The sequence below is a fragment of the Eumetopias jubatus genome, unplaced genomic scaffold, assembly GCF_037043125.1.
Source record: "Eumetopias jubatus isolate StellerSeaLion01/CBP00866 unplaced genomic scaffold, mEumJub1_p1.0 scaffold_9, whole genome shotgun sequence".
Classification (NCBI taxonomy): domain Eukaryota; kingdom Metazoa; phylum Chordata; class Mammalia; order Carnivora; family Otariidae; genus Eumetopias; species Eumetopias jubatus.
Genome location: NW_028274815.1, coordinates 110,463,513 through 110,480,382, shown reverse-complemented (window position 1 = coordinate 110,480,382; position 16,870 = coordinate 110,463,513).

Sequence of the window (16,870 nt, the reverse complement as noted above, 5' to 3'; positions counted from 1 at the left end):
CTCTTTGTTCTTAGGTCTGAGCTTGTAAGAGGAAGTGAAGTGGGGTGATATCTTTGCCCACAAACCGTTCTAAGAAAAAGGAACTATTAGTGGTTCTTCCCCCATTTGAACATATCCAATCTATCCAAATGCTGTTCGCCATCATCACCTTGTCCCAAAGCAAGGCACAGGAAAGAGAGAGAGAGAGAGGAAGAAAGCAGGCAGACTTTCTGGAATGACTTCTGGCATCCCAGAGTCATAGAAGCAGAGCTAGAAGGAATGAACCCTCTCCTTAGAAAGATGAGCCCCCTGTTTTGTTTCTCCTTTTGCTTCTCCTGCTATTGCAGCACCTCCTCTAAGCAGGCTTCCCCGGTTTATCTTGGCTTTACGCCCTTCTAACCCACATGATTGTAAATGGGACTCAGTCCTTCATGCCCTCTGAAGGCTCTGAGGCAGGCAAAGACCATGACTGGGGGAAGAGCCTTGAACTCTGTAGTGGAGTGTGTCCTCCACCGTGAGACACAGCTTCCATCACAGGCCTCTGGCTCCCCTGCCTAGAGTTCTCACTCGCCTGTCTGTCATCCAAAGGAGTGTACCAGGGGAACAATGCTGGGAGGCAATGTGTTTCTAATACCACCAGAGGCTTCTTCCCTCCCTCGCCCTCCCCGGTTAAAATGGTGGAATGAACCCACACATCTACTTTTGCTCCTTCCTGAAACCCACTAAAACTATTCTAAAGGGATTGTTTTTTTTATTATTTATTTATTTTTAAAGATTTTATTTATTTATTTGACAGAGAGAGACACAGCAAGAGAGGGAACACAAGCGGGGGAGTGGGAGAGGGAGAAGCAGGCTCCCCGCTGAGCAGGGAGCCCGATGTGGGGCTCAATGCGGGGCTCAATGGGGGGCTCAATGGGGGGCTTAATGGGGGGCTCGATGGGGGGCTCGATCCCAGAACCCTGGGATCATGACCTGAGCTGAAGGCAGAAGCTTAATGACTGAGCCACCCAGGCGCCCCAAGGGATTGTGTTTTTAAAAAGACACAAACTCACAAGGACAGAGAGGATAGAAAGGGAGACAATGGCAAAAAGAATTTTGTAAGCTGGAAAACAGATGAGTGGAGATTGACTTAGCAGACTCAAGAAAGCGAAAAACCCAGGAAAAGCTAAGAACAGCCTTATTTTCATGGCAAAATCCTAAAAACAAGACAAAACAAAAACTCCAAAAAACAAACAAACAAAAGGAATTGGCAGTCCTGGATAACCTCTGGAGCTGAGCAAGCCACAATCAGGAGAACTGGGTGAAACGTGATTGGGAAGCAGTTAAAGTCTCCCTTCTATCACCCTCCATGCTGCAGAGCCCCATCTCCCAACAGGCACAGGGCTGGAGATGTAGCTTCTAGAAGAGGGTAAAACAGAAGGTCTCTTGATTTGGTGCACCGGGGATGGCTGTGAGCCAAGGTTTCATATGAAGAACAGGGGCGTTAAGTGAATATTTACTCACTGCACATAGATCCTCAGCTTTCTTCTCTGCTCACTTATCAAATCCCTTACAGCCACACTCCACCCCTCGTCTCTGGAATTCTGACCAGCCCCAAAGGAAAGAACTAAGGATTCTGACATTAGAATTCCCAATAAATGACAATCCATGTCTCCCTACAGTGAATCTCTGAGTTGACAAGTCTGAATCCCACGCTTTCAATAAGCTTTTCAGGCCTTTAGTCTTTTTTTTTTTAAAGATTTTATTTATTTATTTGACAGAAAAAGAGTGAGAGAGGGAACACAGCAGGGGGAGTGGGAGAGGGAGAAGCAGGCTTCCCGCTGAGCCAGGAGCCTGATGCGGGGCTCGACCCCAGGACCCTGGGATCATGACCCGAGCCAAAGGCAGACGTGCTTAACGACTTAGCCACCCAGGTGCCCCCAGGCCTTTAGTCTTAATCAAGAGCAGACAGCCAAAGATCATGCCTTAGGTTCCCTGGAAACAGATGCTGAAATGAAGACTCAGGTGCACATGATTTATTGAGGGTGGACTCTCGGGAGAAGCCGTCCCCATGCCTCATGTATCACCTCCTCCAGAAGTAGCTGGGGAAGGAGCTGAGCAAGGGTGTGGTCTTGGCTGGAGTCTAGCCTCAGTCTGATCCCACAGGGAACCCTGGAGTGTGAATTGCACCACAGGATTGATTTCACCTGGAAGCAAGAGGGCTGTTTTGTGCCCACACATTAATCAATCATTGATTGTGGCTGCCAGAGAGGAGGCCGTAATCTCCCAGGCAAGGCAGCTCCTGACTGCGGTCAATTCTCTAGAGAAAGGGGCAGCTCTGATCCATTAATAACCAACACCCGCAGCAGCTGGGGTATGGGTAAGACCCCCCCTCCCCCAGTAACTTCTGCTACAGGTTACCAGATATCTGAGGAAAACTGCTAACAGCAAGAGAAGGAGGAAATAATAACAAAAACAAATAAACAAGCAAACTAATAACCAAAATAAACATAAAAATAAGCCACTTGGAAGAAACCTGGACTTATTCTGGGGACAAAGGAGATTCCACAAGCTTGAATAAAGAAAAAAGAGGCATATACCAAGTCTCAAGAATCAGAATGGCTTCAGACTTCTCTTCACTGGAACTGTCCCAGAAACAATGAAAGGTAGAATACTAGAATAATATCCTTATAATTCTAAAGGAAATCTGTTTCCAATCTATAATTCTATATCCAGCCAACCCATCAATCAAAAACTAAGTAGAATAAAGACTTTCAGATATACACAATCTCATGTGTCCTTTACTTGGAAGTAACTAAAGGATGTGTCCTACCAAAATGAGGGAGTAAACCAAAGAGAATGACACAGAATACAGCAAGAAGGAGATCCAACACAGTGGAGGAGGTATGGGAATCCCTGTGAGGCTGAATATAGTGTGAACCTAGGAGGATTGGAACTGAGAGACTCAAGACACAGATATGTTAAGGATTGTCATTACCAAGATGACCACTGACATTGTACCAATTTATAGCCAGTTTTTCTTTGAGGTACAAACTTTTGAGGTAAATTGGCTAAATTACAGAGACCCCACTTATTGATGGAAAAAGCTCTCACCTAATACTGTTGAGACTTGGTATTCAGCCCTGGTTTTATCTTGAAGTAGCTGTGCTGGGAAAGTCTCTTTCCCTTCCTGGACTTCTAGATCATCCTCTGTCAATGTTGAGAATGGGCATGTGTCTTGAATGGACAAGAATTCCATGTGTCTTTAAGGCTATTTGTGCCTCTGTGAAATGTATTCTTCATGATATACAGTTCTATGAGTTTTGAAAAATGCATAGTTATGTAACCACCTCTGCAGTCATCACCCTAAAAAAAAATGCTCTCATGCTAACTCCTTTGCAGTCAACCCATCTCTCCTCCCCTTAACTCCTGGAAACCACCCATCTATTCTCCATCCTTACCTTTCCTATAATATGTACATGGAATCATACAGCATAAAGCATTTTGAGTCTGGCTTTTTTCATTAAACACAATGCATTTCGTTTGATACACTAGCCAGCAAAAAATTACCACTAATGTTTCCAGTTCTCGCCCAAAGCAGCTTCTGAGGCAAGAATTCAAATGCAAGTAGTTGATGTGGGAGGTGATCCCAGGAAGTGCTAGTTAAGGGAACGAAGAAGTGAGACAGGGAAGGGAAGGAAGCCAATATAGGGTGTGTTTTTTTCAAGTAGGATATCACTGTGGGCAAAAAGCTCCACCCTTTGGGGAGTCTGGGGTCCACTGCAGAACCCCCACCTCAGAGCTGTCCAGCCTAATGGTTGAAGAAGCTGGGATATTTATCCACCAACTTCCTGTTCACCATTGGTTGAGGGTTGCCTCTGGGGGCCTTAAGTCTCTAGCACTCCTGCTTGCCTGGTATGGGGACCAAACATGTTCCTGCCACCAGGACAAAAAAAAAAAAAAGCCCTCAGGCAGAAAGTTACAGGACAGAAAGCAGATTTTGGTGTGCAGCAGTGAGTGCCAAGAGAGACGTGTGAGGCATTGACAACTTTGGCTACACCCTGCCCCTCCAAGTGAGAGGATGAAACCCTCATATACCACAAAAGAGCTGCAGAGAGGAGCCTTGGGGGAATCTGTGGTTAGGGCCTGAGAAGACAGCCAGGACAATAAACCCAGGGTCCCACTGGAAGAATTCTAAGGATGGGGACTTGTTACCTTGAGAGTAGGAGGGGACCTCTAAGAGGTAAGCCTACCCTACCTGAGAACTGATGGGGGCCACCCCAAAACAAGACTACATCCCCACTGCTGAATCCCACCCTTGTACCACCTTCCCCTTCCTCCATTAGAATCAATCCCCTCATGTGAACAGTAGAGCTTTTTCTCTACATAGTTGGTAAAACACACTTGTATTACTTACTTAGAACCCTCGGTTTTCTTAGCAAATTATTGGTTTAATGGATGGGGCTCTCAGCAGAAAAATGCGGATGTGCAAGAAATACCTTTCAATTTTCACAACCTAAACTGAACTCAGTTTCTTTCTTTCTTTCTTTTTTTTTTTTTTTTAAGATTTTTATTTATTTGCCAAAGAGTGAGAGAGAGCACAAGCAGGGGGAGCAGCAGAGAGAGGGAGAAGAGGGCTCCTGCTGAGCAGACAGCCTGATGCGGGACTTGATTCCAGGACCCTGGGATCGTGACCTGAGCCAAAGGCAGATGCTTCACTGACTGAGCCACCCAGGCATCCCCTGAACTCAGTTTCTATTGGTGAGCTTCATTCTGTGTTGGTGTCACCTTAATCTCAGTCAGTTGCTGCCTGTTTCCAGGAGACTTTCAGAAATCCAAAGCTTTGGCAGGAGGCATCTGGTCTGTATCATCACTGTCCACATCAGCAATACACGAGATGCGCTCTTTTGACTTTGTCTTTGGTGGTCATTTCAAGCAAGTCCTTGCTGGCTCCACCTTCATCCTTGACTGCTTGAGTCCTTGGGGGCTGCTGTCTCTCAGCCAATTCCTGTGCCCTTCTTGATCCGTGGGGTATTCTAAAGTTCTGTGATGGGCCAAGGGGACTTGGTGGATTATCCAGGACTCTCCAGATTTTCTAGGCTATTCACAGATGTACACAACTCATTCTGTTATTTCTACACTTTCCTGACTCTTGGGAGCCCTGGCTGTATCTAATGTAATGCATGTACACAGTCATCTCTTTGGGGAGGTCTTACTGATGCCCTGAGCTCTACCCTGGGTTCTCTCTGCACTTGGATTTTCCAAACTGATTTGGGTTTCACTGAGGAAAAAAAAGGCAAGATGTAGAGCTTCCTTTCTCAGATATCTACCATCATGTAATTCTCCTTACCATCCAGTTTGGGGATTTATTCTAATGTAGGTGTGGGTACGTACTTTCTTTCAAATCAAATGCATTTTCTCAAACATGTTATACGGTTTGCATATACATTCCTCTAGGTTTCTAGTGGGCTGTCTTTTAAATTAACTTTTTATTTTTAGATAATTGTAGATTCACATGAAATTGTGAATAATAATACAGAAATATCCTTGTACCCCTCATTCAGTCTCCTCCAATGGCAACATCTTATATAACTATAGCACAATAGCAGAGCCAGGAAATTGACATTGATACAATATACCAATCTTACTCAAGTTTTCTCCAGTTCTGCAGACAGGTGTGTGTATCTCTTTCATTTTATGAAATTTATCACAAATGTAGATCCATGTAATCACCACCATAGTCGAGATACAGAACAGTTTAACCACCACAAGTATCCCTTGTGCTGCCCTTTTAAATCATACCCATATTCTTGCCACCCCACTCCACCCCATGCTGTCCCTAAATCCTGGCATCTATTAATAAATTCTCCAACTACATAATTTTGTTATCTCAAGAACATTATATAATGAATTTATACAGTGTGTAGGCTTTGGGGATTGGTTTTATTTACACATCATAATTTCCTGGAGATTCATCCAAATTGTATCAGTAGTTCATTCCTTTTTATTGCTGAGCAGTATTCCATAGTTTATTTAACCATTCACCCATTGAAAGATATCTTGATTGTTTCTAACTTGGGCTATTACAAATAGTCAAGACAATACAATAGTGATGAACATTCATGTATAGGTTTTTGTATGAACATAATTTCTCTGGGATAAATGCCCAGGAATGCCAATGCTGGGTCATATGGAAATGTGTTTAATTTTATAAGAAACTACCACATTGTTTTCTAGAGTGGCTGTACCATTTGATACTCCCACCAGCAATGTATAAGTGATCCAAATCCTCTGCATTCTCACCAGCATTTAGTGGGTCACAGCTTTTTATTCTAGCTATTCTGATAGGTGTATAATAATATTTCATTGTGGCTAATGAGATGTTGAACACATTTCCCCGGTGGCTAATGATGTCAAACATTTTTTTTTCATGTGCTTACTAACTATCTGTAGAACCTCTTGGGTAAAATGCTTGGCCAATCTTTTGCTCATTTTCTAAAATTCATGTTTTTGAATTTTTTTTTTTCATTTCCCCAGTGGCTAATGATGTTGAACACATTTTCCCAGTGGCTAATGATGTCATTTTTTTTTTTTTCATGTGCTTATTAACCATCTGTAGAACCTCTTTGGTAAAATGCTTGGTCAATCTTTTGCTCATTTTCTAACTGGGTTATTTGTGGGGTTTTTTTTATTATTATGTTATGTTAATCACCATACATTACATCATTAGTTTTTTGATATTTTGTGGGGTTTTTGTTTGTTGTTTTTTACTGTTGACTTTTCAGAGTTCTTTATATATTCTAGGTACTAGTCTTTTATTGGATATGTGATTTTAAAATATTTTCTCCCAGTCTGTGGCTTTTATTTTCATCCTCTTAAAGGTCCTTCACAGAGCAAAAGTTTTTAATTCTGATGAAGTCCAATTTATCAAATATTCCTTTTTTGGATTGTGCTTTTCATGTTGTTATGAACTCTTTAAAATTTTTTTAAATTTTTTTTAAAAAGATTGTATTTATTTATTTGAGAGAGAGAAAGAGAAAGAGAGTGCTTGAGAAGGGGGGAGGGGCAGAGGGAGAAGCAGACTCCCCGCTGAGCAGGGAGCCTGATGCAGGACTGGATTCCAGGACACTGGGATCATGACCTGAGCTGAAGGCAGACACTTAACCACCTGAGCCACCCAGGTGCCCCAGGTTATGAACTCTTTACCTGGCCTTAGATCCTAAAGATTTTCTCCTAAGTTTTTTTCTATAATTTTACATTTTACATTCAAGTCCTTGATTCGTTTTGAGTTAATTTTTGTATAAGGTGTGATAGTTACATTGAAGGGTTTTGTTGTTGTTATTGTTTGCCTTTGGATGTCGAATTGTTCCCGCACCATTTGTTGAAAAGACTATCCTTCCTCTGTTGAATTGCTTTTGAACCTTCGTAAAAAATCAGCTGGGCTGATTTTTTTTATTTTTGATTTATGGGTTCTCTATTCTGTTCCCTTGATTTATATGTCTATCCTTATGCCAATACCACAAAATCTTGATTACTGTAGCTATATAATAACTCTCTAAATTGGGTAGACTGATTCCTCTTTATTTTTCTTCCTTTACGTACTTGTTTTATCAATTCTAAGGCCTATGCCTTTCCATATAAATTTTATTTTATATTTGCCTAGGTTCACTGAGATATAATTGACCTATAACATTGTGTAAGTTAAGGTGTAAACATAGTGATTTCGCATATGTATGTATTGCAAAATGATTACCACAGGAAGATTAGTTAACACAGCTGTAACCTCACATAGTTATAATACTTTTTGTAAAGGTTTTTAAAATTTATTTTAGAGACAGAGAGTGCATGTAGCAGCAGGGGCAGGGGAGGGGCAGGGAGAGGGAGAGGGAGAGAAAATCTTGAGCAGATTCTGTGCTGATCTCAAGCCTGACATGGGGCTCCATCTCATGACCCTGAGGTCATGACCTGAGTAGAAACCAAGAGTTGGGAGCTTAACTGACTGAGCCACTCAGGTGCCCCTATAATATTTTGTATGTGTAGTAAGAACTTTTAAAATCCACTGCCTTCGAAGCTTCTGAATATACACTACAGTGTTGTTAACGACAGCGGTACATTAGGTCCCCAGAACTTACTCAACCCATCACTCTCACTTTCTCCTTCTCCTTCTCACCCTCCCCTTCGTTTTCTTTTTCTGGCCTTTGTCTGGTTTTGGTATCAAAATAACATTGGCCTCATAAAACAAGTTGGAAAATGTTCCAGCTTCTGTTTTCTGGAAGAGATTGTGTAAATTGGTGTTAATTCTTCTTTAAATGTTTGTTAGAATTCCCGTAGGGATCTGGAGATTTCTTTTGCAGGAGTTTTTAGATTATAGATTCAACTTATTTAATGGTTATAGGATTACTCAGATTATCTACTTCATCTTGGTTGAAATTTGGTAGTTAGGTAGGTTGAAATTGGTCTATTTCTTTTAAATTGTTGAATTCACGAGCATAAATCTTTTTTTTAAAAGATTTTATTTATTTGAGAGAGAGAGAGAATGAGAGAGAAAGCACATGAGAGGGGGGAGGGTCAGAGGGAGAAGCAGACGCCCTGCCGAGCAGGGAGCCCGATGCGGGACTCGATCCAGGCACTCCAGGATCATGACCTGAGCCGAAGGCAGTTGCTTAACCAACTGAGCCACCCAGGCGCCTGAGCATAAATCTTTTACTAGCATTCCCCTCATCCTCTTAATGGATTTAGGAATGAAGTGATATCCTGTTTTGTTCCTGATATTGGTTTTACTGGTCTTCTCTCTTTTTATCTTCATCAGTTTTGCTTAAGTTTATAAACTTTATTAGATTTTTCAAAGAACTAGCTTCTTGTTTCAATAATTTTCTCTATTGTTTTCAGTTTCATTGATTTTTGCTTTTTTTTATTTCATTTATTCAGCCTGATTTCAGTTTATTTTGCTGTCCTTTTTTTCTAATTTCTCAAGGTAGGTGCTTAGATCATTGATCTGAAGCTTTTTCTCTTTTCTAATATGAGCCTTTAGTGCTTTAAATGATCCATTCAGCACTGCTTTAGTTGCATCCCACAAATTTTGATACATTGTATTTTCATTTTAATTTAGTTCCACTTTTAAAACAATGTCTCTTGAGACTCTGACCCATGAATTATTTAGATGTGTGTTTAGCTTCTAAATTTTGGAGGTTTTCACGTTGTCCTCCCATTATTGATTTTTTTTTACTTTGATCCCATTATGGTCAGAGATCCTACTTTGTACGTATGTTTTCAATTATTTTAAATTAGTTGAGGTTTGTTTTATGGTCCGGATATGGTTTATCTTGGTGAATAGCCTATGAATTCTTGAAAAGAATGTGTGTTCTGTTATTGCTGGGTGCGGGATTCCTAAGATGCCAATGATATCCTGCTAGTTAGTAGTGTTGAGTTTTTCTCTATCTTTAGTGATTTTCTAATAGTTTTATCACTTGCTGAGAATGGATTGAAATCTCCACTTGGCATTGTGGATTTGTCTATTTCTTCCTGCAAAACTATCAGTTTTTACATTGTATATTTTGAGGCTCTTTTTAGCATGTACACATTTAGGATCCTTGTGCTTTCTTAGTGGATACATCTTTTTATTTTTATGTAATGTTGTTCTTTGTCTCTAGCAAGAAAAAGTATTATCCCTATTTACAGATGAGGAAACTGAGGTGCAGAAGAATTTAAAACTAGGTCTAAAAATGCAGGAAATAAAAAATCCCCACAAGGCAAACTCTATAGTCATAACAGTTGCAGGCAAGATCCACTGATGGTTGTGAAAATTAGTAGGTGAAAATTTGATAAGAAACAAAATCTTGAAGTATTTCCTCAGCATAGCTATTAATTATAAAGGGAAAAGATTGAAGTGGAGAAACCCTGCAGACACCACTATAACCAGGGGATAAAGGTTAAGATCTCTAGTAATAGCCATATTGACATTACATACCCTTGACATGATGAGCTAGGAAGGGCACAGTATTGCTTCTTGCTTCAATCTAATTGTGACAAACCCAAAGTGAAAGACGGTCTACAGCATCCCACATAGGCGCCTGGATTAGAAACCAGAGCTCCTACTCTTTCCACTTTAGCAAGAGAGATGTGGAAGCCAAGGATATGGGGGTGCCTCCTTTCTGAGGGTGGATGCACTGCTGGCTGGATGGTTACCCACCTCACTGCTTGGGACTCAGTAGTTTAGTGTGTTCTGTGGCTAAAATCCACATCTCTTTGCTGGAGCACTTTCTTCAAAGCATGAAAGTGGTTCCGTGTGTGCCACCCAGAGATTAAAACACTCCCCCACCACCCCTGTATAGCCCTCAACCAGAGGCTGATGGGAGCAGGTGCATAAGCACTCCAGCTCCCTTTCCCTTCTGGGGTTGGGGGGAGGTAACACTGGGGCATGTTCTCCACTGGCTCCCAGAATTCCTCCATGGTATTGAACTCTAGTTGCCTGTACTGGTAACTTGTTGATAAGGTACCTTTACTGGCTGCCTTCCCCTCCCTATCTCACTTCCCCACTCCCCTACCAATGTTTCCTAGCATCACCTCTCAAACTACTTGCATCCAATTCTTGCTTCTGGAGGAACCTAAATGAAGGCATCTGCTGATGGATGCCATTACAACTCAGGCACATACAGACTGTAGCCAGCAAAGGCGTCATGCAGCGGCAGCACTGAACAAGGCTACTGTGAACAGCTACTCAGGCAGTGCACTATACAACTACTCGGAGTTGTACAAATTGGTGCCTGTTTTAGTTTCCTAGTGCTGTGTAACAAAGTATCTTAAAATGACGCACCTTTGTTATGTTGCAGTTCGGGAGGTTGGAAGACCAAAATGGGTTCGCTGAACTAAAATCAAGATTTGTGTTCCCTCTGGAGACTCTATCTAGGAACGAATCTGTTTCCTTGCCTTTTTCAACTTCTCGAGGCTTCCTGCATTCCTTGACTTGTGGCCCCCCTCCTCTGTCTTCAAAGTCAGCAGTGTAATAGCTGAAACTTTCTTTTTCTTTCTCTCCTCTGTTTCTTTTATCTTTCTTTTTTTTAAAAGATTTTATTTATTTATTTATTTGAGAGAGAGAATGAGAGAGAGAGAGCATGAGGGGGGGAGGGTCAGAGGGAGAAGCGGACTCCCTGCCGAGCAGGGATCCTGATGTGGGACTCCATCCTGGGACTCCAGGATCATGACCTGAACCGAAGGCAGTCGCTTAACCAACTGAACCACCCAGGTGTCCCTCTTTTCTCTTTTTAAAAGATTATTTATTTTGAGGGAGAAAGAGCGAGCGAGCATGAGGGTGGGGGCAGAGAGAGAGAGGGAGAGGGAGGTTGAGAATCTCAAGCAGACTCCATGCTGAGCACGGAGCCTGATGCGGGCTGGATCTCATGACCCTGAGATCGTGACCTGTCGGATGCTCAGCCGACTAAGCCACCCAGGTGCCCCTCTCCTCTCTTTCTGTAATCACATCTCTGACTCTCCTGTCTCCCTCTTTCCTTTATAAGGACGCTTGTGATTACACTGGGCCAACCTGGATAATCCAGGATAATCTCCCCATCTCAAGATCCTTGATTTAATCACACCACAAAGACTCTTATGCCATAGAAGGTAACACATTCACAGGTTCTGAGGATTAGGACAGGAATATCTTTGAGGGCCATTATTCTGCCTACGATAGCGTCCATGGTCAAGGGTCTAGAATAAAGGGGCTGTGAGTTGGCAATACCTCCTCAGAGGAAGTCAGCACTGTGAGGGAGGGCAAGGTGGCAAAGGAGGCTATTACATGAAATGGAGAGATACAAAGAAGACACTTCGGTGGCTTTATGTACAGTATATACTTATGGTGCGTGTGCACATGGGGCCTGGACGGAATAAGAGGAATGGTAAGGACGAGACAGGTCGGGTGGGTCTACTTCTGAGGAAGTGGCCCTGTCTTCGGTAAGACTGCAGAGAGCCAGGGTGAGGGTGGAGCCCATGGATTTTACAGAGAGAAGTTTTTTTTTTTTAAGATTTTATTTATTTATTTGACAGAGAGACAGTGAGAGCAGGAACACAAGCAGGGGGAGTGGGAGAGGGAGAAGCAGGCTTCCCGCCGAGTAGGGAGCCCAATGTGGGGCCCGATCCCAGGATTCCGGGATCATGACCTGAGCCGAAGGCAGACGCTTAACGACTGAGCCACCCAGGCGCCCCCAGAGAGGAGTTTTAAAGTCTGCCAAGAATGTGCACATGAGTAAAAACAGAGGAAGGGAGTGTGGTCTGGAGTGCCAGGCTGAGCAGAGGGTGGGCGGAACCTTATTGCAGAGAGCGAGGAGGCAGGGCTCTGGGACCAGGGAGGGGAAAAAGAAAGAGAAACTAGGTTTGTTATGGGAAATAGGACTGTGGTTTCATATTTGGAAGTGCCTGGGTATGATGAGTGTAAGTGTAGAATCTGGTGACTGGTTGGGGAAGAATGGTAAATTTGCAACTTCTATAAAGCGTTTTGTCCCCTATTAAAAGTCCTCTGTGCATATCAAATGAATTCATCTGTGAATTCATGTAACAAACACTGAACTGCTGCCAGGTACCTGGCAATGGGGCATCCAGGGAATCAGGGTGAAAGAGAGAGACAAGGGTATGGAGGAGGGAGTGGGGAGCAGGTGAGAGAGGTCAAATAGGGGATGAGGGGCGGTTTTCAGGATCCTTGTCACCTGTGGAGGGAGGCTTGTCCAGTGCCCACCCTCCGTCCCTCCTGATGTGGGAAGCAGCTTTGGGGCATATGTCCCCCACTTCCTTCTTCCTTGGAGCCTTTCCCTTTTTCCTTCCTCCTCCTCTCTTCTTGTCTTCCTTTGTCCTAGAGCTTGGGAGGGACAGTGACCGTGGCTTCCTTCTCTTGCTTCCATTTTTAATTCCTACTCTTTGGGCCCAATTCAAGAAACAAAAAATGAATAGAGGCTTACTCTGGGCCTGGAATATACAAGATGAGAGACTCCCATGGCCAAGGGCAATGCTCCAGCAAGGAAGCATCTGGGAGTCATTAGCAGCAACATGCACAGCAGCTGGGCCAGGGGTGTACCAGCCAGCAAAGGGGATTTGTGTGAGGCACCAACAGCATCCACAAAAATGAGGATGTGGAGTAGCAGATGATCTCACACCGTGCTCAAGGGAGTGCAAATTGGTATAGGACTTTGGAGAGCCGTTTGGCAACGTAGAGTAGAAGATTCACATGCCCTATGACTGAGCAATTCCACTCTCAGCCACATACCCTAGAGAAATGTTTGCATATGTAGGAGAAAATGAATACAAGAATGTTTGTTGCTGCATAGTCTGGAATAGCAAAAATTGGAAATAAATAAAACGTTCATCTCATATGAAATTGGATACATTCACACAATGGAATGTAACAGGTAAAATGAACAAGAGTTACGAGTATCATCTGAGTGAAAAAAGGATGCTACATAACAATTTGCATAACATTGCATTTTATAGTTTAAAAACATGCAAAATAATATAGGGTAATATTTGCGTGTGTGTATCTGTGTAAATGTTCTCAGGAATCCTAATACTCAATGTGAGAGTCAATATAGAGTAGCAGGACTTTGCAGCCTGATTGCTTGGATTTGTATTCTAGTTCCATCTCTTACTAGTTATGTAACTCGGAAAGGTTAATTAACCTCTACAGGCTTTACTTTCCTTATATGTAAGATGGGAAATGACAATTATGTTAGTCCGCAATTGCTGCACTGATGTTGTGTAACAAACAACCCCAAAGCTCAGTGGCTTACGACCATAAGCATTTGTTTTTTATTCATGTCTATGAGTTGTCTGTGGTTTTATTTTTTTAAGATTTTATTTATTTATTTGACAGAGAGAGACATAGCGAGAGAGGGAACACAAGCAGGGGGGTGGGAGAGGGAGAAGCAGGCTTCCCGCGGAGCAGGGAGCCCGATGCGGGGCTTGATCCCAGGACCCCGTGATCATGACCTGAGCCGAAGGCAGCCGCTTAACAACTGAGCCACCCAGGCCCCCCGAGTTTTCTGTGGTTCTGCTGGGCTTGTCTCCAGACTATGGGTTGGGTTAAGGTCTGTTCCACGTGTCTATATCAGCAACTATCCAGGGTGTGTTCTTTTGACGGCAAAGGTCACGAGTGTAAGAGAGGGAAGCGGAAACACATGATGCCTTCCTAAATCTTTGGCTCAGAACAGCATGTTGTTTCCATCCACATTCCTTTGGCCAAAGCAAGTCACCAGAATGAAATTAGTGGAGTAGAGGAAGCGTGCCCCACTCACAGAGAACCAGAGCAAGGACAGGGGGAGAAGTAACTATGACGAAATGATAGCACAATAGTGCCTACTTCCTGGGGGTTATTCGGAAAGTTAAACAAGTGAATGTATGTACAGGGTTTAGGGCAGAGCCTGGTGTATAGTAGGTGCTATATTCTTATTAATCAGGAGACTGATGAACTCTGGGAGAAAAGGGTCTTTAACTCTGTTGAATTCCACCCCCCCTTTTCTTGTGAGATCATAAACAAAAAGAGAATGAGGAAAAATATCTGTTTTCAGGAGATGGCTTTTGAGCTGGGTGGGAATTGGCTAGTCCCAGAGGGCAGTGTCGGATAGGGGCAGACATTCCCACTGATGGGCATGTAACATCTGGGGAGGTGATGAAGTTGTAGTGAGAGGAAGGGGGTGGGGGGAGGAGAGCTGCCTGGGAGCACTGGGGTCTGGACAAAAGGAGGAGGAAGGGGAGGATGGGAGACTTGGTTATAGACTCCGAGAGACAGGGGCTGTGTGGTCTTGCTCATTCCAGAGTCCCGGCATCGTGCCTGGCACGTGCCAAACACTCCAAGGTGCATGGAGAGGGAAGGAAGAAGCCGTGAAGGAGACAGAGGTCAGAGAGAATCAGAGAAAAATGAGGAGCCCTGTCCCTGAACGCTGGAGGAGGAGATGGTTGAGGGGGATGGGCGGCTCACATTGGCCACTGTCCCGCCCTGGACCTGGCCTTGCTGCCTGGGTCTGGTGTTCCTGGAGAGAGAAGACAGAGTTTTGTTTCATTTGGTAGGCTTTGTCTCGGCCCCAGCTTCTGAGCAGCAGGAGCTGAAAGGTCCCATTCCCTTCTGTCTCTCTGTCCACCTCTGTATTCTGCCACCCCCTTCTCTCCCTTTTCCCTTCTGCTTCCCTCAACCACCCCCAGCATGTCTCCTCTTCAGCCTCCTGCCCCCTTGTGGACCCCACGGCAAAGAGGCCCAGACTGGAAGGAGGCCTGGGGCAGTTGAGGCTCTCTGGGACTGGGAGCAGAGTGGAAGGTGGAATGGAGCCCCTTTTTGTTGTTCCCTTTAGCCTGAAAAACTCCACTGAGCCTTCATAAAGGGCAGGCAGCCAAAGGCCTCAGGAGAAGGTAGACTCATTTCCTTATAAATGATGTGGTTATGAGGGCGGGAGTTTCACATGTGGCTTTTTGCATAATCAAGTTATCAGGTAGTTAGCCCATTAGAGGGCTCATAAAGTCTCCAGCCGCTCTGACTCATGGCACGAAACATCTATGAGATGAGCCAGCAGGGATGGAGCTCCGACGATGAGCCTGCCTAGATGGTGTCAGGTGGGGATACTCTCTGGGGCTCACGTCACAGAAAACCTAGGCTTTAGAATCAGTCTGAATTCAAGTCTTAGCCTCACCTTTTGCCAGCTGTGTGACCTTGGGCAGGTAATGAACCCTCCCTGAGCCTTTATTTCCACATTAGGACAATGGTGGTTTTGAGGTAGAAAATTGGCCTGGGCAAGTGCAGCTGGTTGCTCTGACAGATCCCTAAGGAGGGCAGTACCTGGGTGTAGCCACCAATTTCTGGAATCTAATCCTCAGATTTCCTTCAGAAATTTAGAGGTTGGCACTTTGGCAACTAGACTCACTGTATCAGGGTCCTGGGGCCACCGTAACAAAGTGCTACAAACTGGGCAGCTTGAAACAACAGAAATTTATTGTCTCACAGTGCTGGAAGCTAGAAGTCCGAAATCAAGAGGCCAGCAAGGTCATGCTCCAAGGCTGTAGGTTGTCCTCCTGTTTGGCTGGGGGGGAGGGGGCTCGCCATTTTTCCCTTGTCCAAGGCGCTAACTTTTCTGTGGAGGCCAGGGGCAGGGCACCATGATGCATTTGTCAGTCCTGATGATATATGGAAGGGTCAGGAGCCCTCACTGCAGGAAGAAAGGAAGGAACACTGGAGAGCCTAAGTTAATTAAGGAGGATATTTGGGCATTCTCACGTTCTCTCTTGTTCCCTTGAGAAGGCCTGAGTCCTCGGCATCCTGCTGAGAACACCAGCAGTGAGTGGGAGTGGTGTACTCTGGCAAGTGCTGCCCCTTCTGCATCTCTTTCTCCCTCTTCTGGGGATTCACCCCTCTGCTCATGTCTCTACCACCTTAGGCTAGGGAAGGACGGGGTGCAGAGAATCTGGAGGCAGGGCTGGTGGGGACTGGTGGGAGGTGCCTCAGGACCAGAGTGCCTACCTGAAGGGGCTGCTTGGGGAGCTGGCTCAGTGGATGCCAGGAAGGTTGGGAGAGCGGGGCTCTGTCTTGATTCCCAAGAGTTAAGCCTCAGAACAAGTGGGGATTCGGAGTGGTCATAAGCTACCTACAAGCACGGTTAGATGGTATATAGGGTCATGCCCTTGGACAATGCTGTTGAGCCCTGAGCTGCCCACTTCCTATTCTCCTTTCTATGTGTAGTAGTCCAGGTTCTCCAGAGAAATAGACTAATTGAATATGCATAGAGAGAGGGAATGGAACAGGGGGAGTGGAAGGGGAAGGCATCGGTTCATGTGATTATGGAGGCTGATAAGGCCAAAATCTGAAGGGTGGGCCACTGGGCTGGAGATCCAGGGAAGAGATGATGTTACAGTGCCAGTCCAAAGGCCATCTGCTGGCAGAATTTCCTCT